We start from the raw sequence: 23,399 nt of genomic DNA, 5'->3' as shown, positions 1-23,399 counted from the left end.
ACCATGCCCAGCTAATTTTTTTGTATTTTTAGTAGAGACGGGGTTTCACCATGTTGACCAGGACGGTCTCGATCTCTTGACCTCGTGATCCACCCACCTCAGCCTCCCAAAGTGCTGGGATTACAGGCGTGAGCCACCGCGCCCGGCCTCCTTTAGTCATTTTTAAGCAAGGCACTCCAATATTCTCTATGCATATTCCCTTAAGCAGACAAAATGCGGTGGTCAGGGAGTTGTGCTATGAAACCAGACTGCTTGGGTTTACTCTGCAACTTAGTCACTATGTGACCTTGACAAAATTCTCTCTCTGAGCCATAAAATCTTAATAGTAAACCTCATGGATATGTGTTAAATATTAAATAATCAATGTAACATAAATAGAATAGCATGTGACACATAGTAAAAGCTATAAAATGTTTCAAAAGCCAATAAAAGCATATACAGATAGCACCTTCATGTAATTACATGTGTATTTCCATAAGTATGGGAAAAATGAATGAACCTCTACCAGATTCAGCCATGTAGGGGTAGGAAGTACTTTAGGGAGGAAGTCACAGTTTTTTGCCTCCCTGTTAAGACAAAAATGGCTCCAAAATAATGAAAAGCACTACACAAAATACTGATTTTTAAATATCTTTTTAACGACATAGGAAAAGCATTCTTCCACTTTTGCGAAGGAGGTAGAAGCAAAATCTGTGAAGAAAATTTGGCTGCAGACACCCAAAAGGGACCAAACCTTCTACCCTGTCACACATACCTGGGAATTAAAAAGAATGGAGAAAGTTTACAAGGTGTGGTACTTTATAACTGTTATTTCTTTGGAATGATTCTTTTTTACTATGAGAGGAAAATAAACCATAGCATACTGCTGAGAAGTATTAAGAGTCATTCCTTTCTGTACACACACAAAAATTCACTGCACCCAGAGGAATCATGTCAAGCATTCTACCTGCTTGGGTCTAAAAGTCATGTATATTGTTCCGGCAAGTCTACCTTGCTGCCATTACGCTTTGCCCAGCTTTAGAAAGGAGCGTTCAGTGAAACAAATGACACCTATACAATGTCAATGTAAAAGGCTCCTGTGTTCCAATTCTATCCTATACTTGCAAGACAAAGGCTCTTTCAGGGTAGGAGGTTCAACATCACTTGCTATGTACTCTAGTCCAATTAAATTTGCAATTTGTAATATACAATTTTATATCTATAATTCTTTCTGTCATTTTACATTGCTTTAATATGAAAAGAAGTCTCCACTTCATTTGAATTCCTTAGAAATCTTGGGTTTTTTAAAAGCTTGTATGTCCTTCCCTACATCCGTTCCACCTATACAAATTTAACACTGACCAGCTAATTAAGTTGGATAGCAATCCATGCACTCTGCAAAAGACAGATGCCAAGGCACAGGAGTCATGGGTAAGTTCATGCTTATTTTCCATACTGTAATGGACAGGATGGAAGATGGGGTCAGAAATTGTAAATCAGAAGGAAAAACACCAAATTTAATTTAACAAACAAAGAGAAGGAAAATTAGTGAAAATGAGTTACAAGGCAAAAGACTTTCTTTCTTTAAAAAGAAACACACACACACACACACACACACACATACACACACACACACACACAAACAGAACCACAAAAAAAAAAAACTCTAACAATATATATGAAAAGGGCAAGCTTAAAAGGTGGACTAGCTAAAAACTAAATAATGTTTCTGGACTAGCAAACAGAAGTCCTAGATTTGTCACCAAAATGCTCTTGCTTGTCCCAGACAACAGGTAAAAAAAAGATGCTTCAGGGGCAGAATAACAATGGACAGCACTAGGAGTCTCAAGTTTGAGTTCCAGCTCTAGAGATGCAGCAAGGCCTGTAATCCCAGCACTTGGCCAAGGCAGGTGATCACCTGAGGTCAGGAGTTCGAGACCAGCCTGGCCAACATGGTATAACCCCATCTCTACTAAAACTACAAAAATTAGCTGGGCATTGTGGCATATGCCTTTAATCCCAGCTACTTGGGAAGCTGAGGCGGAGAATCGCTTGAACCAGGAGGTGAAGGTTGCAGACGGCTGAGATTGTGCCACTGCACTCCAGCCCAGGCAACAGAGCAAGACTCTGCCTCAAAAATAAAATAATTTTTAAAAAAAAGGATACAGCAAGAAATCTTAGGTCTAAAACATACCAATAAACTCATTTTTCATAGATTATGGAAATAATTTTGACTTTCAAGTTTCGATCACAAAGCCAGAATGTGTTACAGTTTAATTCTGAGTCGGCTTCGTTCTTGGTTTTTGATCATTATAGAAAATACAGAAACCAAAGAATAACATAAAAGAAAAAAAGGGAATGTGGCATCGTACAGCTTAAGAAAAAATAATTTTGGTGTTATTTCCTGATTATCAAAAGCAATAACTAAATGATATATTTTTCATTAACCTAAAATCAAGAATTATCACACTGATTTTCTCCCCCCTCCTAGAAATATGCCCAATTAAAAATATCAGACTATTATATATATTATATATGTTATTTAATCCAACTAATATTGCAGCATAGTTATTTTCCATATTACTAAATATGCCTAAGGCTTGCATGTAACTTCTCTTTACATTTATTTATAATTCACTTAACCACTCCCACACTGCGTAAGTTTTTTGTTTGTTTTTTTGCTATTAAAAAATAGTACAATTACTAGTTTCAACAAACACGGAGGATCACTACGAATAATTTTTTCTTAATTTTAATTTTTCTTTTTTCATTGGCCTACTTAGAAATTATACTATGACTTAGAAATTATTTCTGACTCTTGATAAATATTTCTAAATTTGCTTGTCTCAAAATACAAATCAATTTACACAAAACAGTAGTAATATGAGATTACCTATCTTAAACTCTCCCTAAGATTTGAGCATTAACATTTCCTTTTAATTTTTGCCAAATGGCATTTCACCATTACCTTTCATTCTTCCAAATGAACACTGAAAATTTATCTGGAAAAGTGCTTTCAAAAAATGTAGTCGACAAAGACTAACATCTTATAATGCTCAGTCTTATCATCTACAAACATTATGATGTCTTTCCAAGTAATCTTCTGTATTTCTTAAAAGTTTCCAGATTTCTTTGTATATTCTTGCAGTACTTATGGCCTCTCACTACTGTATTACAGAACTTTTCAGTTTTTTATTTGCAAAATTCATGTTATTTTCCAAACAACCCTCTGATCTTTTTTGTTTTTTAAACCAGAAGATTATTTTCTGTGGTTTCTTTTTTTAAAACTCCAGAGAATATACCAAGTAATTTCTATGGTTTCATAGCCTACAAATTACTATTTTAAGATTATAAATTTCTGAGTATATATTTTTTTCCTTTCTGTACATGTTATGGTTCTGTATTCTAATTTTCTAAGTAGCTTTGATTTCTACTTTGGTCTAGTAAAGTTTCCTTGTTTCCAAGTACTGGGTGAGGTAGAACCAATGTTGTCTGTGTACAATCAATTGAAAAAAAGGTGTATTTATTTTATAAAAGATATCAAGTTTATTTGATTTATTGCTTTTTGCTTAAATTATTTTTATATGACATTAATATAATCCCTTCTTAATTTCAATTTTAATTTGTCTGATTCACCTTTGCATATCCTTTTGCTTTAAATCATAACATTTTAGATCACTTTTTTTTCAGGGGAATGGGGGGTAGGGAATGCAGGTGTCATCACTGGTCAAGAGCTTATACCTGAGAGGACTGGAGTACTGTCATGTATTCTTAACAACAGAGACACTTGCTAAGAAATTCACTGTCAGGTGATTTGATCCTTGTGTCAGGATCACAGCGCATACTAATGCAAACCTTGATGATACAGACTACTACACACCTGGGTATATGATATTGCCTATTGCTCCTAGGCTACATACCTGTACAGCATGTTACTGTACTGAATACTGCAGGCAACTGAATACAATGGAAGGCTTTTATGTATCTAAACTTACCTAAACACAGAAGAGGTACAGTAAAAATACAGTATAAGGTTGGGCATGGTGGCTCATGCCTATAATTCCAATGCTTTGGGAGGCCAAGATGAAAGGATTGCTTGGCTCCAGGAGTTTGAGACCAGTCTGGGCAACCTGGCGAGACCCCAACTCTAGAAAAACTTAAAAAATTAGCCCAGCATGTTGGCACACAACTGTAGTCATATCTACTCAGCAGGCTGAGGCAAGAGAATTGTTTGAGCCCAGGAGTTCAGGGCTACAGTGAGCCATGATCGCATCACTGCATTCCACCCTGGGTGACACAGTATGACGTTGTCTCTTGAAGAAAAAAAAAAAGGTATAAAAGATAAAAATGGTACACCCATGTAGGGCACTTACCACGAATGGAGCTTGCAGGACTAGAAGATGCTCCAGTGAATGAGCAAGTGGCAAGTGAATGTGATAGCCTAGAACACCTACTTCACTCTACCACAGAATTTATAAACGCTGTACACTTAGGCTACACTACATTTATTAAAAGGCTTTGTCGTTCTTCAGTAATAATCTTAGCTTAGTGTAACTTTTTTACTTTATAAACTCTTTTTAACCTTTTGGCTCTTGTAATAATACTTACCTTAAAACACTAACACATTATTCAGCTGTAGAAAAACATTTCCTTTTTTATAACCTTATTCTATAAGCTTTGAAGTATTTTTAATTTTTTTTTTAACTTTTTAACCTTTTTGTTAAAAATGAAGACACAAACACACACATTAGTCTACGGCTACATGGGGTCAGGATCATGAATATCACTATCTTCCACCTCCATGTAATATCTCACCGGAAAGAATTCAGGGTCAATAAAGGAACAGAGCTGTCATCTCCTCTGATAACAATGCCTTCCTCTGGAATATCTCCTGAAAGAGCTACCTGAGGCTGTCTTACGCTAATTTTTTTATGTTTTATTTTTATTTATTATTATTTTTTTAGACAGGGTCTTCCTTTGTTGCCCTGGCTGAAGCGCAGTAGTGGGATCATAGTTCATATAAGCCTCAAACTCCTGAGCTCAAGCTATCCTCCCACCTCAGCCTCCTGAGTAGCCAGGGCTACAGATGTGTGTCACTACACTCGACTATTTTTTTATTTTTTTGCAGAGACAGGGTCTCATTACGCTACTCAGATTGGTCTCGAACGCCTGTATCAAACAATCCTTCTACCTCAAGCTCCCAAAGTTCTGGGATTACAGGCATGAGCCACTGCACCTGGCCAACTTTATTTTTTTTAATAAGTAGCAGGAGTGTACTGAATCATAAAAGTATAATATAGTAAATACATAAGCCAGCAACAGTCATTTATTATCCCTATCAAGTATTATATATGGCACATAATTACATGTGCTACACTTTTATAGAATGGGCAGTGCCATAGAGTTTTTTAACACCAACATCACCACAAACGCATGTGGAACGTGTTATGCTGCAAAGTTATGACAGGTGGTAGAAACTTTTCAGCTCCATTATAATATTATGGGACCACCGTTGTATACACAGTCTATCCTTACCCAAAACATCATTATGCGGCCATGATAACATTTGTTTCGTTTTCTTGTTTGCTTGTTTTTAAGATAGGGTCTGGCTCTGTTGCCCAGGTTAGAGTGCAGTGGCACAATTTCAGCCCACTGCAGCCTCTGCCTCCTGGGCTCAAGAAATTCTCCTGCCTCAGCCTCCTGAGTAGCTGGGACTATAGGCACACACCACCATGCCCAGCTAATTTTTGTATTTTGGGCAGAGATGAGGTTTCACCATGTTGGCCAGGCTGGTCTCGAACTCCTCAGTTCAGGTAATCCTCTCACCTTGGCCTCCCAAAGTGCTGGAATTACAGGTACGTGCCACGGCACGTCTACATTTGTTTCTTAATACTGGATCTATTCCAGGGGCTAAAAGATTACATGGTACAGAGTGGAATCTCAACAATTACTAATTATTAGTTATTATACATATGCCTGTCTTTATACTTTCAACTGGCAAGCACCTGATAAATTAAACTGAGGTTTCCTGTGATCATCAGTCAATGAATCTCTGCTACTCTTAGAATAAGAAATACCTGAAATATTATAATACTTTCTAAGGTCATGAAAATCTTCTAGGTATTAATGAGAATCCGGGTTACATAAATATCTATTTGTCTACATTCAAAGCTCATCAAATGATAACCTTAAATATATACATTTTTTCATTTATACATTATACCTCAAAGTTTAGAAAGTATTGGGGGAAAACTACGGCTCAAGGGATAACTGTGCCTGTGCCCTATGTAGAAAGCACACTGGTGATACAAACATTAACATATTTACGAAACTATATTCAAATACAAAATATTGTGTCATCGTATTTTGTAACATGGTAAATATCCCTTTGCATTGCACCAAAAATTAGAGTTAGGCTTCAAGCTGATTTTTACATAGCTTATTATAATAAACAGTGTTATCCAGCTGATAGGAGATAAAAAGCACCCATGGGTACTTTTACCATTCAGGTAAAATAAATGCTTTGTTCTTTGAGATCTAGAGTAATAACTGTCCACTTATTAAATAAAAAGTTTATTTTTTCCTATAAATAACCTTTACAGTATACGAATACTCTAGACTTGAAAACCCTTTACCACCTTCAAACACTTTCAATATTCAAACATAACTACTTAAGTTTGAACTATATTTTCTATCACAGATCTGGAAGTGGTTTATGAGCTATCAAGGAAGACAGGGGCATTCACAGAGTGATTATTCACTCAGTTTGTGGAAACAGAGTATCTTTCATTCATTATGATTTTGCTAGGGAATATCTTCTCATCTGTTAAGATCTATGAATGACATTTGCTAGGGAAAGTTTCAAACATTTTTTGGAGATATTCCTGGAAAATAGAGGGCAACGTACTGGCATATGTGATTGTCAGGTGGGAGAATATATCAATCACTTAATTATCAATTATTCATTAAGGAGGGCTTTAAAATACAATGTAAATGAACCATGTGTAAAGTAGTCATGAATTCCAAGTACATAATAGTGTGCAGAACACAGAATAAAAACTTTTTTTTTAAATACGTAATTTACTTGAAGGAGTTTCCTTTCTTAAACATATTCTCTATGAAAAGCAATTTGTACTGACACAAGTTACCACATCTTCCAAGGTCTTTTAGAAGAAATATTTATACAAAAACAGCAAAATAATGAAAACCAAGTGTTTAACTCTAAACTAATGTTACACAAAATCACTGAGATAATTTTTTATTTCATTCCAGAACTCTCCTTTCCACTGAGTCCTCCAGGCCTCAGCCCACACCCCTCATCAGTAACCACAAAATAAATTCTTTTTTATGTGATACTTAGTCTCAGAAACAAACTGTGGAGTCCCAAAATCAGAGGTCAGTTGACAAAATTAGCCTTCCTCAGCTACACCCATAAGTGCCAGTGGATACCGGCCATTCCCACATCCTTTCACCACTGTCTGGCTCTCAAGAAGGAGTAGATTTGGCTCTTCAGAGCCCTTGGCAGAAAGAGATAAACATTAAAAAACAAAACACTATTTTGAACTGAACTGATACTGTAACAAAAAAGTAACATTTGATTCTTTAAAACATTAGCAAAGACTTGCATGGTCTGACCCTCAGCAACAGGAAGACATATATTCAAAGCCATGAGATTAACGCTTACATAGGCTTTTATTGTTGTGAGACAAGGTCTTGCTCCGTCGCCCAGAGTGGAACGTGGTCCCACAGCAATCACAACTCACTGCAGCCTTGACCTCCTGGGCGCAGGCAACTCTCCTACCAAAGCCTCTTAAGTAGGCTGGCCCACAGGTGCATGCCACCATGCTGGCAAATTACCGTTATTTTTGCAGAGACAGGGTTTTGCCATTTTGCCCAGGCTGATCTCAAACTCCTAAGCTCACGCAACCTGCTCACTTTGGCCTCCCAAAGTGTTAGGATTACAGGTGTGAGCCACCACACCAGGCTACATTGCCTTTTGTTGATGACACTGCTAAAACTGGCTCTTCCCCTTAGATGGTGAGGTTAGCTACTCCTGAGCTAAAAGGATGCATATACAAGATACATACATAATGTATGAATTCCCAGACTTTAACCCAAACTGGTGAAATCTAAGTATTTCTACTATAGACTTTAACCCAAACTGGTGAAATACAAAGGAAAAAGAAAAGAAACTTTCAAATTTTTTTAGGCCTGCTATTTGGATATTACAGGAACCACTGTGATTTATATTTGGCCTGAGGGTATAAAGATCTGATTTTATTCATGACTTGGTCAAATCTTTTCAAAACACAAGAGCCAACTGTTCATAATATTAAGAAACGAGGTGGTTTAAACGTTAATATACTCTGCTTATATATGTTCCGTTCAGTAGAAAAGTACAGGAGTATACTAGTGATAATCTCTCAATTATGAGCAAATTTACAAATTCAATGCTGTCTTCTTAAATTACCTGCCATCACTTACAATCCAAACATCATTTACAATCCAAACATCATTTAAGAGTTCATAGACTTAAAAGAAGAACAAGAGCAAAAAAACCCTAACAACTCATTATTTTCCAAGCTCCCCTTTCAATTGTCTAAATAAATTCTAGACATGGCAGTCTACTGAATGAATAAATAAAAGCAACTATCACTCTTACTCTATAGAAAAGCAAAAAGCACAAACATGTAATCAAGAGACCACACCAAAGTAGCACTATGGAGAAGAATAAACATTTTCAGGGCAGAAAACGTTTAAGAAGAACAAAGGTAGGTACATTTAATGGGCAAGGAATGAGCATGGAATTGTTGAAAGGTGGGATCTAAAAAGGCGGGAACTGCTTTCCAACTAAAGCCTAGTCCAAAAAAATGTCTTGTGACTAGATCAATTTCCATTCCTTCTCGAAAGACGGAAGACATAAGTAAAATACATAGAGCTATGAGTACAGAGTGAATAATGATTAGTACATAAAAAAGTTGCTACTTCAAAGGATTTAGATATTAAGTAGAGGAATTAAAGAATTTCTCCAATGACATCAATCTCAACCTGACAGATGTTCTCAACATTTAGCCTTGCAACTCTCCCAGGGAGGGAGTACTCTTTTGCTTCCTGCTTTCAAAAAGGGTGCTGCCTCCATTTAGTGATGTTTATAAAAATGGCAGCAGCTTTCTATTTGAATGTTAATTATTGTTATGACACACAAGATAATTTTACTTGCTTCAGTAATTTATTCATCCTTCTAATTAGATGTAGTCATTGGAAAAATCTTCCAGAGTGTAGCAACAGTTCCAAAGGTGAAATGGCAGGAGAAGGGAGCTTTCCCATAGGATCTCAACTGTAAATCTGGACTGGGTGTGCAATTGCCAATCACTTGAATGAACAATGCCAAGGACCAGAGATAGTCCTTCTGGAATCAAGTAAGTAGCACTCATGACCTTCAAGAATTTGATGATTCAAGAGGAAGGCAAAGCCCCAAAAGATGATTGGTGCTACTCTTAAAAGAAGATTAAAGACTGAACTTGAATGAACCCCAGAACGATACCACACAATGCCACTTTAAATCTCCTAGTCCGGGAGTCATTTACATACAGTTCAGAAATGCTGTAGACAGAGTATCAGTCAAAAATATCACTGAAGTGGGATAGGCTCCACTAGGGTTACTTGCTCTGTGGAAGTGTTTTCATGCTTGCCATATCATACCTGCTCAATAAATATTTACTGAAATAAGCAAATGAATGACTGGACGAGTGCATGCATGCCTAGAAAATAATAATAGGCAGAACCACTCCATGTCTCTCATTAGGGCCTCCTCAGCAAGCAAACCTTTTGAAGATCCCCAAAGTGAGGGAGTTTCAATAAAGAGAAGTTTCTTTGTCTTTAATAAAATAGAGCTGCCACTGCTGCTCCTGTGAGGTCTAGGTGCCAGCCTGCAGCCATGTTCTACTGCTAGCCAGAAGGGAAAGTGTGAATCATATTTGTGACCAAAAAAAACCAAAAAACAAAAAAAAACCATCAGACTCCAATCAATGCAGAGCTGGTGGCTGATGACTGCAGCATTCCTATGAGGAGCCCAGATTGATATTGCCAAATGGATACATTAACTGAAACTACCCAGGCCTTAGGGAAATGGCCAGAAGAGTCCCCATTAGGGAACAGTTCAAGTCAACCTTTTCCTGCTTCCATTATAGGACATAGGATTCAAGGGCTCAAACTATATAAACCAGTTCAAGGCCATGCAGGAATGTATGCAGAAACACTCAAGCCTCTATCCCCATCAGGAAGAAAGAAGAAGAAAAGAAGAAAAGAAGAAAAGAAGGGGGGGGGGAGAGGAAGAGGAGGAGGAGGAGGAGGAGGGGCCGCCGCCAGCAGAACATGCAGAAGAAACAACTTCCACTGAGGATACTATAACCAAAGAAGAGGAGGGGTCAAGCTAATGAAAGCCACGAGGCACTGGGCTCCAGTCCTTCCACTTCATGGACCTTTTGCAAAAGGCCTTTCAATTGCCCTCCAAGAAATCGTCTTTCCCTCTGTCGTCCTCTTCACTGTAATGTAGAAAATAACTTATTTTGGGCCGGGCACGGTGGCTCAAGCCTGTAATCCCAGCACTTTGGGAGGCCGAGGCAGGTGGATCACGAGGTCAAGAGATCGAGACCATCCTGGTCAACATGGTGAAACCCCGTCTCTACTAAAAATACAAAAAATTAGCTGGGCATGGTGGCACGTGCCTGTAATCCCAGCGACTCAGGAGGCTGAGGCAGGAGAATTGCCTGAACCCAGGAGGCGGAGGTTGCGGTGAGCCGAGATCGCGCCATTGCACTCCAGCCTGGGCAACAAGAGCGAAACTCCATCTCAAAAAAAAAAAAAAAAAAAAAAGAAAATAACTTATTTTGGTAATGAGAGGTCTTGGTCTGTTGACCTATACACTGAAAAAATGGGGATTGTATGTATGTGTGTCCTACATATAAACCTGTCAACAAATGTCACCACCACTGAATTCTGTTTTCTCAGATTGCTCTCAATTTCGTCATTCTGAAATAATGTGCTGGATAATCTTAGCAACCAAAAATCATTATCTAGGAATATTTCTTGTGAGACAGCTGATTTTTTCGGATTCATTATCTCTTTTAGATTTAATACCCCTTTGGGAAATGTAATAGAAAGAAAAACATTTTGAAAAGTGCTAGAGTGAGGCAGTCTCTATGAGAAGAAGCCAGATGGTCAGATACATATTTCTCAAATCTCATCTTAACCTTGAATCGATGAGGGGGCACTACACTTAATTCCCAAGAAATTTTCGTTTCCATGTTGGCATTGAGCTCTGGGCCTTCTATGTTTGGACCCTCCCATCCATTGTCTCTTTCTAAGTGAAGGGAAAGATTGGATTTTGCTATTCCTTCTTATTCCAAAAGCTCTGGTTTAGGGCCCATGTTCACAGTGGCTCTCAGTCTGGTCAGATTTAATGTTCTGTAAAGGTGGGGACCTACTTGCTATCAGAGTAGCAGCCAAAAGAGGAAAAGGTGTGAATTAAGTACTCAATTAAAAGGAAACATGAGGCCAGGTGTGGTGGCTCATGCCTATAACGCCAGCACTTTGGGAGGTCAAGGCAGGAAGATCATGTGAGCCAGAGAGTTCAAAGCCAGCCTGCGCAACATAGCAAGATCCTGTCTCTACAAAAAAAAAAAAAAAAAAAAAAAATTAGCTGGGTATGGTAATGCAGGCCTATAGTCCTAGCTACTCTGGAGGCTAAGGTGGGAGGATCACTTGATTCCTAGAGGTTGAGGTTGCAGTGAGTTGTGATTGTGCTACTGCACCCACCCTGGGTGACCCTGTCTGAAAAAAAAAAAAAAGGAAACATGATTTCTAATATAGATAATTAGAAAAGACATATCTACCTATATTAGAAAATATATATACACATATATAGTAGAAAATATATATACATATACGTATATTGGAAAACATAATCTCTGTGTGTGTGTGTGTGTGTGTGTGTGTGTGTGTGTGTGTATGTGTGTGTGTATGTATTTGTTCTATCTTATACATTCCACTCAGGTCATGAAGATTTGATTTTGGAGGCTGATGCAAAAGTTTGCCACCTGATTTTAAAACTCAGGAAGGCAGAAGAGAATGGGTAATGACTATAACTAGTTTCCAGCAAGAGATGCCTCCCTTTATAAACACCTGCCAGAACTGACATAAACAGAGAATAAGATATAAGGAGTCATAAAGAGATGTGATGTGCTTTAAATGCAACAAAGTATCAGGCAAGGAATATATTCTACTATAATATGTACAGCATATGGGTTTTATTTGCTTCCTAGAGATAAAGTGATCACTTAAGCTATGAAAATTACTATCATTCATCTCTCTACATGCATTCCCATCCTTGAGAAGTGGTAGGAACCATGGGCCTCTGTGATGTGTAAACAAGTGCTCTTGTGAACAGAGGTTTCATTCCACTGAGAGAAATGGCTATGCAAAGCAGTGCCTCAAGAGAGCAAGGCAAATGAATGTCTCACCTAGAGTGTTTTAAAAATTTATAATATATATGATTGCACAGAAGAAGGTTTTCCTGTACTCTCCTTCCATCCTACCTTCAAACAGATTACACTACTCTCAACTCCAGTGGAAATAAGAGGTATCCTTCACATTATACTCAGCTGTGATGCAAGAAACCTGGGGACTTACAACATTAACACAAAGTATTTCAGGCTGTCAACTGACATCCTCTCCACTCCCCAAAGCTGAGACTTCAGTAATGGCATTACATCCGACGTCCTATTTGACATATACAGGACTCAGGAAATCCAAAGAAAATATAAGTTTTATCATTTCATGATTCACACTTCGTACAACCAGAGATCTCCTCTACAAAAAAACACAGAAAATGTTAGCATACCCCATGGGTATGCAAATTTTCTTGTATGGTTTTATTTACAAGAAAATTTAGTTACTGAATTATGAAACAGACACATAGGGGTGCGCTTTGGGGATGAGTTCAAGAGGATGGAGGATGTCCATCTCTGAGATATATTAGTACTTCTACAACCTGTATGCCAAGCACCAGTGGCTAACTAACATATCCTCCAGATGCTCAGACACAACTTAAAGCAGAGAAGTCAAGTAGAGCGATTTGAAAAAGGAATTCTAACACTAGCATACTAAATTTCCAAATAAATTGTTTAATCATGTTGTGCCTTCATTTCCCCAATGATAAGGTAGAGATAATTACCTTTTCTTATTTCACAGGGGGCATTTTTAATAATAAAACGAATTACTTGAAATCTTCAGAGAAAGGGTACTATTTTAGGCTACATATAAAAGAAACAGAAAGAGAAACTTGAGCCAATGGTCATAAATTCTGCCACATTAATCTAATGTTTAGAAAGAAAGACTGGGTAAAAACTCACAACTGTTGTTCTCACCATAACTGAAATACAGCATATTAAAGAGAGGGAGAAAGAGATCAACTTTGAAAACTCAGAAAGTTCCATTTCTGGTAACCACAACACTCTTATCAATTCCCCGCTGAAAACACCCTCCTTACCGTCTCCCTTCCTTTCCCTTTCTCCTATTACTACAGCCTTTTTCTCTGCTTTACTCTGCCCATCTCTCAGCATCTCTATCACCTTTTCCTCCTCTATAATTATAACCTCACTCCCACTGACACACATAGAGCTGATCCAAAGGACCTAAGAATTCTTCTAATCAATCTCCCACATAGTAAGAAGGGCCAACTGGAGACTGAAGTGAGAATGTCATGGGCTCAAGGTCGGGTAGACAGTTATATGCAAAGCTGGGTCCTCACCTCACATATGACTCCCAGTACAGTGCTCCTTCCACTACTCCACACAAGTCCACCTGGGCCTGTTCACCAGCCTTATCCAAGAAATAAACTTATGAAACAGATTCACCTTGCTGTTCTTCCACCATATAAAGCGCCTTGAGTCACAAGTAGAAAAATAAGATAACACCGATGACAGCAATCAGATTAGACTCCTGTATCTGGAAGACACATTAACATTTTAACCTTCTTTACCCTTAATCCATCTTATACAGGAAGTAAGACACACGAGGCCAATTCCACAATGAGTCTCCTCCCCAGACATTCACTCCAATGTTCAGCATCACGTCCATTAGTCAAACCTAAATCCTTCCTAATGACAATACTGAAGCAAAATCACAATACCAGGTTTTCCAGATCTGGCTGAGAAGACACTAACTGAGCCCCTAAGTACAATGAGCATAATTAATATGGAGAAGACACATTTAGCACATTGCTAAATTTCTCTACACCCTCATTTTTAACAGACTAAATAATTTTAGCCCCTTTAACTTTATCGTCTTTTTATTTTTATTTTTTTAATTTTTATTTATTTTTTTTTTTTTTGCTTTTTTCTAACTTTATCTTATAAATATATTTATGGCTTTTATCTAAGTCCCCTATAAATTGTCCATGTTGCTTTTTGAAAGCTACAGTCCAGAACCAAAAACAAGTAGCTACAATGTTTAATATAAGACAAATTCCATCAACAAAAGTATTGGAAAGTCTGTACAAGCCCAGGACAATCAATGAAATTTGCATGTGAAAGAGGTAGTTTTCTGACAACAAATACTTTTCAATTAGACTAATTTATAAACTTGAGGAGTAACTAGAAACTATAAAGAAAACATCAAATGAGTCTTCAAAGCATTTTCATGCACAAACCCAAATACAGTTTACTGGATGCCATTTAATTTGGCAGCTCTAACCATGTAGCCAAATAGAAGGTTGGCATAAGAGATAAAGAAGCCAACAATATCCAAGCTAAATCCCCTAAATATGGTCAGAACAATGTTAAGAAGCAAGGTGAGAAATGAAGGAATATGCAATAGGAATTCAATTTCCTACAAGATAAAGAAAGATAATTAAATAAAAATCCTGACTAGCTAGGGAAGAATGTCCAGCAGCAAAATAATAATTATTATTATCTCATGTGTGCTATTGGTATAGAGTCTTGAAAATCATAGGTTGCTAAATTGCAAACATCAGGGAAGTAAAGTAGTAGCTCAAAAGATTAATCTTAATCAAAAGATTAAGAAAACTGAGATTTCCAAACTGAATTTGAAAAGGAAACAGGTCAGCTCATCACAGATGAGAAAGAAGCTTCTACTATTTGGCTGGCTGTTTTAAATCAATAACCTGGAACATTTGCAGGTTAAAAGTCCTATAAAAATGACACAGGGAGACGTAAATGGGGTAGAAACAACAGTGTTTACACCTTCATAATAGAAAAGTATTACTAAAAGGATTTACAAGGTAGTAACATGATGTATATAGAAGTCAAAGAGCTTTAATAAATGATGAGAAAAGGCATTAGGCATGGAAGTAAAGCCAAAGGACTGGACATAACACCACCTACACGTACTAGATTATTCTAAACCAAGTAAGCCACCCCAAGATTCACAAAAGATCATGTTTTATTTTTCCCTAAATGGCAGTATTCCCATTAGCACCAAACCAGTAAAGGCAGTTAGGTAGAAAAACCAAGAGTTAGAAGAACACAAGACACTAGTCCTTTCTGGGATGCTGTTACACAAATTGCTGAAACAATCTAAAGATACACCTTGACCTAAAAAGGTCCCAGGCTTAAAATCCAAACTAAAAGAAAAGCAAGTATATTGCCCTTTTCTCCTATTGGGAAAACCATGTCACCACTGAAAAATTAGAACAGATAAATAGTAATGGGTCAGTATAATAAGTATCTTTTATTTATAAAAGCACCTAGATTGGCATCAAACTCATCAACTCCTGGCTGTCTTCAATAATGACCAGGCCTCCTTTGGAGATGACTACTTCTTACCATCCTTAATCTGTACCTCAGATATGTGACTTCTTGCCTAACAGTATCACAGATTACAGACTAAATGTTTGTGTCCTCCCCAAATTCTTATGTTGCAGCCCTAACCCTCTGTGGTTATATTTGAAGAAGGGGCTTCTCAGAGAGTAATTAAGGTTAAATGAGGTCATAAGACTGGGGACCTGATACAACAGGATTAGTGTCCTGATAGACAGATACCAGAGAGCTCATTCACTTGCTCCCTTCGTCCCTGTGGTCTTACAAGAGGAAGGCCATGTGAGGACTCAGCAAGAACACACCAACTGCAAGCCAGGAAGAAAGTCCTCATTAAAAACCTAGTGGATCAGAACCTTCTCTTAGGCTCTAGTCTCTAGAACTATGAGAAAATAAATTTCTGTGTTCTAAGCCACCCACCCTGCAGTGTTTTGTTACAGTAGCCTAAGGTGACTCAGACATATCTATCATATTGATGCTTAATAGTGAAAGTTTCAATTTATTTCTTACATTTCCTAATGCAATGCTCTGTAAGGCTGGATGTTTTAGAAATGCTTCTTCAACATAATAATTGTTTTTAAAAGTCTCAGACTACAATAACAGCCATCACTTTCTATAAGCACTGATGGTGTTATAAGCCAAGAATTTTTACAGGCAAATAAATTTTTCTTCTTATCTAAAAAGCTGCCTGGATAATGCTTACTCTTCCTTTACTCACTACTGAAAACTGTCAACAGCAACTCAAGTAATATAATTTCTGTTCTTTTTTTTTTCTGGAGGTAGTCTCACTCTATCCCAAGGCTGGAGTGCAGTGGTGCGATCTCGGCACACTGCAACCTCCACCTCCCAGGTTCAAGAGATTCTCCTGCGTCAGCCTGCCGAGTAGCTGGGATTACAGGCACCTGCCATCAAGCCCGGCTAATTTTTGTATTTTCAGTAGAGATGGGGTTTCACCAGGTTGATAATTTCTTTTTAGGAATTACAAACAACAGACAAAGTATCTTGTATGATGGTAATTTATGTGCACGTGTGTGGTAAAAAGACCAAAATGCACTTACGCAATTTTTATATACATGAGATACTTTAGTTCCTTGATTCTACGCCAATTTATCTAAATATTAACAAACTTAGGACGGTGGGCCTTGGGCTTAGAGAATATTACATTGTGGAATCAGAGAATCATAAAATCATAGAATCACAGAGTAGAGGTTTGTCTCAGTGAACCTCACTACTTTTTCAAATGCGGAAAACCAGAGTTCAGTACCTTGCTCAAAGCAACATAAATAGTTCCCTTAATTCCCAGAATTGCGTTTTTTTACCGTATTGTTAAGCAATAATTTTCTGTAAAGTAAAATAATAATTCTCAAAATTAATAAACACATATAAAAGATTTAACTCACTAATTAGGGAACAAGTAAGATGCCAAGTCTAATTTTTAAAAGATTTCAAAGAAGAAACAAATTAACAGAAATGCCAGCAAGATGTAAAATCTGCAAAACCAGTCAATATGCATAGGACAATAATCTAATGCATCCTCCAAACACAATTGGCATGTTATGGACAAGAATACTGTACTTTATCGTCTATTTTCTACAATGCACACAACTCTAGTACAGCTCAAAGACAATGAAAGGCAGAGCTAACCTGGATGGTTGAGCTAGACAGAGCACGCTTTAAAAAAAAAAAAAATCATTTCAAAGTCTTTCACAACTTTTCCTCACAGTCCCTTACCATGTACAAGTACTCTCAAACTAGAGAACAGCATGATGGGTGAGTTTAAAAAACAAAATTCAGAATTCTTGTTTCATTGCTAACTTTCTGAAAGGCCTGAGAAAAAGACCCAAATTACGGCATTAAGTTTGCTTTTTAAAAACTGTGAAAAAAACAAGCGCATCTTAAAACTACAAGCTTTGAAACTTTTAAATTGCTTAATTAAAATATTTCCAGATTCAGTTCATTTTTAAGCAAGACTGCAGCCCTAAAGAGACCACTATTTTTTTTCATCTTTTTTGAAACAAACATGATTAAAAAGTCATTGTTTGAATAGAAAACTATGAATTAAACAAGCAAACAAACAACCCCACGATAATGAAACCCATTCCTGGGAGATAATGACAATGCAAAGTACAAGAAAACCATTTTTAAGCATTAGTTCATGTGAGCACCTATTGATGGAAATACTGCTAGTGAGTCCTCCTAAGAACAGCTTTTTCATTGTCCTATCAATAGCTTTTGTGGCTCACATTCCTCACATGTACTGAGGGCATTCATGATAAAAAAAAAAAAAAAAAGTATCTAGCATACCTCTTGCTGTCAAGTTGTAAAACTTCAACTTGTTTTGGGAATGTTAAGAATGTGTAATAAATATGGATTTATTAATTTACAATAAAACACTAATGGGTGAAAGGACCAGACACCCATCCTCGGACCTGCACGTTTCCTCCCTGCACAGGAAGTCAAACCATAATCAGAATGTTGCTTTGTCTGGCACCATAGCAACAGCAACGAGCTGCATACACCATGAAGCGCATCGGATTATTCATTCATTCAGCATGTTCTGGCCTATAGCTAGAAATATAGCCATGAACATGAGAGATCAGAAGCCTGAGCTTGTAGAGTTTATAACCTCCAGGTTGGACTCTGAAAATGAGATCTCCTTGCCACAGGATCTGTGCAGGATGATCCTAGTTCTAGCTTTCTCTGGCCTAGATAATGCCTAATGGAGGCCTGCAAATATTCACTGTACTTTTCAAAAAATATTTTTTATACAATATAAAATTTTCACTTTAACCATTTTAAGTGTACACTTCAATGGCATTAAGTTCAAAATGTTGTGTAACCATTACCACTATTTCCAAAAGGTTTTTGTCATCCCAAACAGAAACTCTGTAATAAGTTTGCTTTTTAAAAGTGCCACAAGTTAATAACATTTCTGGTTGACATATTTTTTTAAAAAAGTATCTATCTTAAGAGCTCAATTATAGGCCTGCCCATAATGTGTTTAAGAGGTCTGGGTCAGGTGTGGTGGCTCACATCGTAATCCCAGCACTTTGGGAGGCCGAGGTGGGTGGATTGCTTGAACTCAGGAGTTTGAGACCAGCCTGGGCAATATGGTAAGACCCTATCTCTACTAAGAACACAAAAAAGGGCCAAGCACAGTGGCTCAAGCCTGTAATCCCGCACTTTGGGAGGCCAAGGCGGGCAGATCACAAGGTTAGGAGATCAAGACCATCCTGGCCAACATGGTGAAACCCCATCTCTACTAAAATACAAAAATTAGCTGGACATAGTGGAGTGGGTCTGTAATCCCAGCTACTCGGGAGGCTGAGGCAGGAGAACAGCTTGAACCCAGGAGGGGGAGGTTGCGGTGAGCCGAGGCTACACCACTGCATTCCAGCCGGGCGACAGAGCGAGGCTCTGTCTCAAAAAAACACACAAAAAGGAGATGGGCATGGTAGCACACACTTGCAGTCCCAGCTACTCGGGAGGCTAGCGGGGAGGATCACTAGAGCCTGAAGGCAAAAGCTGCAGTAAGCCAAGGTCATGCCACTGCACTCCAGCTTGGGTGACAGAGCAAGACCCTGCCTTAAAAAAAAAAAAAAAGAGGTCTGTATGTTTATTTTGCCATTGTGTTTTTTTAGATTTTATTATATTAAAAATATGAAGTGTTTCACAAATTTGCATGTCACCCTTGTGCAGGGGCCATACTCATCTTCTCTGTCTCATTCTGATTTTTTAGCATATGTGCTGCTGCAACATGTACTAGCCATTCTATTTCGATTTTATAACTGTTTTCCAAAGGGCAAACTTATTTCTAAGTTCTTAGAGAGAAAGGTACCTCACTGTCATGTCCTCCCTCCCACCCCACTGCACACAGGTGCTTTCAGCTACAATGCACACTATTTCATCCAACTCTTACAAATATCTAAAGAGAAGTTACCATCACCTTTTCAGAGATAAGGAAGCTAAGACCGGCAGGAATGATGTTTCTCAAAGCTACTCAGCTACCAAGGGAACAATGCAAGCATCGGTAACAGTTATTCCATGATGGAGCCATGACTGACTGGATAAATGTATGTGTGTTTTTATTATATACTTAATATTAACTGGTTCTAAGACTGAATACTCCATTAAATTTGTTATTAAGATATATACTCCTATAACAAGAAGGGACGTATAAGAGAGATGAAAAGGTTTTAAAGACACAGGAAAGGCTAAAGAAGTGATTTTACACGGATAAACTCTGGGAGAAATCTTCAACCTATCTCCCTACAAACAGTTGATATGAGTCACTTAGGGTGGCTGCCTTTTTTCTGAAAGCTGTCATACATGTCCACGGGCAAAATAAAGAAAAAGAGACTCTACAATTCATTGATGTATGTATCATGGTAGCACTCTGTGGTTTTATGACAAATTGAAACGCCATCATATGCCACTTTTAAAACCCAAATAACTAAAACAAAAACTCCCAGGGACAGCAAAGGCAAAATACTGTCCATTGTATGTGCTTGGATACACGTGTTTCTAAAAGCAACATGTGAATTTCTCTTTTCAAGAAAATGTTTAAAGAAACTGGTATGGTAACAAACAAGGAAAAATATGGAGAGTAGTTTAAAGTTAGTATTTTGTTTTTGTAGAGTTTAATTTATTTAGAGAAATCCTTATTACAACTCCTCTCTGAGTAAGGAGCTCAAAGGAAAGGTAATAGAGACTAGTTCTTAAATGCAGAAGTCCAAAAGACTAGTATTTAAGATCCAAGTCTATCACTCAGTAAGTGTCAGATATTGGCCATATTACACAATCTCTCTCTGTTTCCTCAAAATAATACCGCTTAACAAAGGATTAACTAAAATAGTACATGTAAAGCACCACACACAGACCATAGCATATACTGTGAGTTTTATTTAAGCATTAAAAAGCATGGGAAGTGGGCAGTCACTGAAGCACATTGATTTAAATTATTACTCAATTAGACTAAATTCAAAAAAAATGACGATTTCTTTGTCCCATTCCCCAACCCACACACAAAAAGCCAACAAACAGAAGATAGTCGAGGTCAAGATTTTCAGTTTGTTCTCCAGCTATTATTTTTTCTTCCCTACTTCTATTTTGGATTAAGGTATTTCAACGGACCAAAATCAAAGCAGAACAGAAGGAAAGCAAGAGAAAATGGAAAGCAGGAACTAGAAAAGCCAGTATCAGAAACATACAAAGCATCTCCTCACTGCATTAGCAAAGCTTACCATGCAACATTCAATAGGTAAACAGTGATGATTGGCTGACACTGGGTTTAAGACACTATTCCACACGCCCCACATACTGAATACTCTAAGGTAGTTAGAGAGAAACTGAGGGGGAAGACAGAGAAAATGCACCTCACAGTTCATTCTGTATGTCACTGTTTTACACACAGGAGTTTAAATGGTTTGGTACCAACTAAAGACCAACTATCAGTTCTCCATGGAAGCAGCAAAATATAAAAATATCCTTGAAATCAGTACAGAGCCTTTCTGCTAGGGTCTGGTGATACGGTTTTGAGATTCCTTGTCTTGGATCATTCCTCATTTGTTGGACCCACAAATAATGGTCCTGCCTAGAACCATCACCACAAGTTGGAGTGAAAAAATGCCAGAGGACTAGGCTTGTGGGTAAAAAACTCAATTTTCTCATGATTGACCTTGGGTAGCCTCAACAAGTTATATAAGGTTGTTGTTTCTACAGAAAGACACTGCATTTTCAGAACATCTCTAGGCACAAAAATTAGTCACGCAACTGAAAGACAAGAAAATTTTAAGCATATATTATAAATAAATGTGAATACTAAGGGGTGTGTATCCAAACACATGAATAGCTCTGAAAAGAATAAGACAAAAATATCAAATATACTTGAAATGAGAGAGATGTCTTCTGGGAACTAAACTCTTGCCATGAAAGGAGAAAACTGGAAAGGTCTTCAGGGGTTCCGGTGCCTGTTCAACCATTAATTCATAATGTGTTGCTGGAAAAAAATCTTAGTGTCTTCAAGCCTCATTTTCCTCATCTGTTTCTGTCCAAGATCTCACTGGGTTCTTGTAAGAATCAAATATGGTAACAGTTATTCTTGAAATATGGCCACAGACCAGCAGCATCAGTAACACAGGAGCTTGTTCAAAATGTAATCGAGTCCCACCCAGCCCTACTAAATGTGAAACTTCAGCAATCAGTTATTCTGATGCACCTTGAAGTTTGATAACCACTGCACAAAAACAGATCCAACCTGAAAATCTTGAAACACTGAAGTGTTACTATGGAAAAAAATTAAGACTATTACATTGTTTGAAGATTTTAAGAACTTTCACTTACAAATGGATATAGAGAAGGCTATGTGTGGCTTTTGTTGTTGTTTTTGTTGTTGTTGTTGAAACAAAGCATCACTCTGTCACCCAGACTGGAGTGCAGTGGTATTGTTACAGTTCACTGTAACCTTGAATTCCTGAGCTCAATCAATCCTCCTTCCTCAGCCTCCCAAGCAGCTGGAACCACAGGCATGTGCCATCATGCTCAGCTAATTTTTATTTTATTTACGTATTTACTTTTTTATTTTATAAGAAAAGAGGTCTAACTGGAGAAATCAGCAAAAAGAAAGGGGCTACAGAACTCATGCAACTTTGGAACCCAGCAGGGCAGTCATTAAATCTTAAAGCTCCAAAATAATGTGGCACATTTTTAATTTTTCTTTTGTAGTGACGAGGTCTTGCTATGTTGCCCAGGCTGGTGCTGAACTCCTGGGCTGAAGTGATCCTCCTACCTCAGCCTCCTGAAATGCTGGAATTACAGGCGTGAGCCACTGTTCCTAACCTATGTGTGGCTTTTTTAAAGCCCAGATTCACAATTAATGTAAATGCTACAATAAAATAAAATCCAAAATTATGGCACCTATCAATGTTAAAAGGCACTGCTATTTCCTCATAACTTTAAAAGGATTGGGGGAAAGAAATAAAATTAGTAATGATTACTTTTTTTTTTTTTTTTTTTTTTGAGTCTCTCACTGTTGCCCAGGCTGGAGTGCAGTGGTGAGATCTTAGATCACTACAATCACCACCTCCCAGGTTCAAGCGATTCTCCTGCTTCAACCTCATGAGTAGCTGGGATTATAGGTGTGCACCACCACACCCAGCTAATTTTTGTATTTTTAGTAGAGACGGGGTTTCACCATGTTGGTCAGGCTGGTCTTGAACTCCTGACCCGATGATCCACCCATCTCAGCCTCCAAAAGTGCTGGGATTAGAAATGTGAGCCACCATGCCCAGCCTACATATTCTTTAAAGAGTAAATATTAGATTAAATTTATTTCAATCCAATTATTAATAAATAAAGTGAATTTGAGATTAGGTCTCTCTAGGGAAAAAGAGGAACAATAAGTCTTCCCAGGATCTTTACATTTTCTTGGCAACAGTAATGCATTCATTGCTTTAAAAGGTAAAAGGTAAAATAAAATAAAAAATAAAGAAGAAATTAGTTACAAAAGATGCATTTCAATTGATAATGGAGGCTTTCAATGTAATAATTATAGGAAATCTTGGAGGAGTTCTAATAAGTAGCACC

At 37.6% G+C, this 23,399-nt stretch overlaps 1 protein-coding gene and 1 non-coding gene across 3 annotated transcripts in view; both read right to left on the bottom strand.

The window, feature by feature from the left end:
- Positions 1 to 23,399, bottom strand: part of SMYD3 (SET and MYND domain containing 3) — a 713,156-nt gene that overhangs the window by 381,406 nt on the left and 308,351 nt on the right. The gene's annotated exons all lie outside the window — the stretch shown is intronic.
- LOC119471816 lies at positions 19,470 to 19,574 on the bottom strand. The gene has a single exon (XR_005200905.1). It is a non-coding gene; the product is annotated as a U6 spliceosomal RNA (small nuclear RNA).

This window comes from Cebus imitator, unplaced genomic scaffold (genome assembly GCF_001604975.1).
Source record: "Cebus imitator isolate Cc_AM_T3 unplaced genomic scaffold, Cebus_imitator-1.0 Scaffold75, whole genome shotgun sequence".
Taxonomy (NCBI): domain Eukaryota; kingdom Metazoa; phylum Chordata; class Mammalia; order Primates; family Cebidae; genus Cebus; species Cebus imitator.
The sequence above is the reverse complement of the archived record's forward strand: the minus strand, read 5'-3'. Positions and strand labels throughout refer to the sequence as shown.